Below are 2,334 nucleotides of genomic sequence, written 5' to 3'. Positions count from 1 at the left end.
GAGGGTGAGGGAGAAAGCGAAAGACCGCATTGTTCGCCGCGAAACAAAAGGATCGGCCGTGGCCCGACGATTATTCGCCGTTTACTAGACCGACCGGCATATAAAGGGACGGTAAGAGACACTCGAAACGAAGCGAGAGAAGAAAAAGGCGGATGCTCGGGAGAGAATAAAGCAAACGTGGCCTGGCCGATTGCCGGGACAAAAGGGCGTTAAACGGCAAAGCGGCGAGACTCCACAGGAGGCGAAACGGTGGTGGCGGGACGGAGGGTAAAGATGGAGGCGCGATGGCGAAGGATCGGACGAGCCGCGGGAGGAATTAATAATTAATCGGCGAAAGATTCGACGTGGAAGTGACAGAGAAAGAAACAAAGCAAAAGAAGAAAGAAAATCTGCGAAAAACTGTGTGAAGGTCCTCAGATGATCGGTGTCATGTGTGCTGTACCATTCCTTAAGCGGAGTTTTAACTTTTACGCGGTTTTCAACTTTAGGAGAAAGGGAGACAAACCTTAAGGTTTGCCGATTTTTCCCCATTTTCGTAATGATGTGAGAACAATGATGAGTGTCTTCTGTGGACGTATCGCAAATAACATCGATAGCAGGATACATGGAAGGCAAAATGAAACTTGAAAGCTTGAATTTCGCCGGATAATGGACACTGATTATCTCAAGAACATAAATTAATTTTCCTATTTTTGCTAGAACTTTTTTCACACAGTAAATGCTTAACAAGTATCGCTTTCAGTTAAAATTGACTAAGGGAAATGGCCGTGAGCAAATCGTGCGGATTTGTATTATGCCAAAATTTGAGTCGCCTACCAACAACTGTCTGTTGTCGTGTGACGTTGTAAGTTGTTGCGTCATAAACAACACGCGAGCAGCATAAAGCGCGGGAGAAGCGCTTTCATAACTTACCGCCGGGCCATGCGTCAATAGATAACAACAAGAATGAAGTTTTTTCTGGTGAAAAAGATGGTGCACCGAGGTACGGCTCGGCACAGCGCCATTGTGCGCTTTTCGAGCATCTTTATATGGCGGAAAGGTTGGCAGAATAATGCACTTCCTATGGGTGAACGTCCGGTTTCGCTTTACGATGTGTTGAAAAAGTCGCAGGATGCGAAACTGTGTACACGCCCTCGCCGAGTTGCGCCCCGGGAAGTTTCGTCAAATTCGAGGGCGAGCGCGAAAGAAGCGGCTCGTGCTGCATCGCGGATTGGAGTACCCGAAACTGAGAGAAAAATATTTTATATGTGTAAATATAATCATTATAGCGAAAAACATTAGAATCAGGACTTTCTTTTGTAATAAATCAAAGGAGAAAATGTATAAATACGGAGCAGAGTTGTAATGTGGAACTGCATTGGAAGAGATTGAATAAATAATGAAAAACTTATAATATTATAAAAATCTCTTCATTAATTTACCTATTTGTTCCATACTTACACCCTTTTTCTTATTATAGTCAGTGATAATAAACTTACATGCAAATTGCTAATAGTATTTATGTGATTAAAACCATAAAAAGAGTATAGTTGAAGCCGAAAATAACTATAATTCCTCTCAGTGTGCCACGAATCTCCGCAGCCTGTATCCCTATTTGCATAAAAAAGCATTGGACGCGCACACGGACACATAATAGCACTCCAATGCAAATCGAGAAATTCCAACTTTATAAATTCGAGCATACAAAAAATCCATCTAACTACCGACACTTTTAAATGATCGCTTAAAATTATTCAAATTCCGGGCAAGTTTGTGCGCAAATGTTCGCTTTTAATTTTCAGACTGACTTAATTCCGCCCTTACTTTCGTTTAATTCCTTTCAATTTTTAGCAGTTTTGCTCCGATCGCTCATACAGACGCCGAGACAAATTACACGACTGCCAGCACTAATTAACCTGCAAATTACTGTTCCACACAGTCACGTGCGCTTGTAAATATGCATACTCGCGAGATAAGCGCTATTTACCCCGCGGTAATCGGAGCACTTGAAACTCGCGAAGATCCGCGCGACCACTGGAGTGTCTCGGTGAGATCGTTAAGCGGCGGAGTAACTAGCCAACAATCGCACTTGCGAAAGTCAAGCTGGGGGGGGGGCGCGCGCGCGCGAGAGAGAGAGATCGGCCGCGCTCCCTCGTAATTTCGGGGACGGAGAGCGGAAACGGAGGAATAAAACTGTGCCGGCGAACGGGCATCGCTTCCCGTCTGACGATACCAAGATCAACAGATGCGAGAAAGAGGAAGAGACGAGGAGAGGGGAGGAGAGAAGAAAGCCCAAAATGGCTGCGAAGAGAACCCCTGCCTTTATTATATTTAGCGAGTGCAAACAGTCGTTTG

The sequence above is a fragment of the Dinoponera quadriceps genome, unplaced genomic scaffold, assembly GCF_001313825.1.
Source record: "Dinoponera quadriceps isolate SergipeBrazil2010 unplaced genomic scaffold, ASM131382v1 scaffold3024, whole genome shotgun sequence".
Taxonomy (NCBI): domain Eukaryota; kingdom Metazoa; phylum Arthropoda; class Insecta; order Hymenoptera; family Formicidae; genus Dinoponera; species Dinoponera quadriceps.
This window is presented reverse-complemented; position numbering follows the sequence as displayed.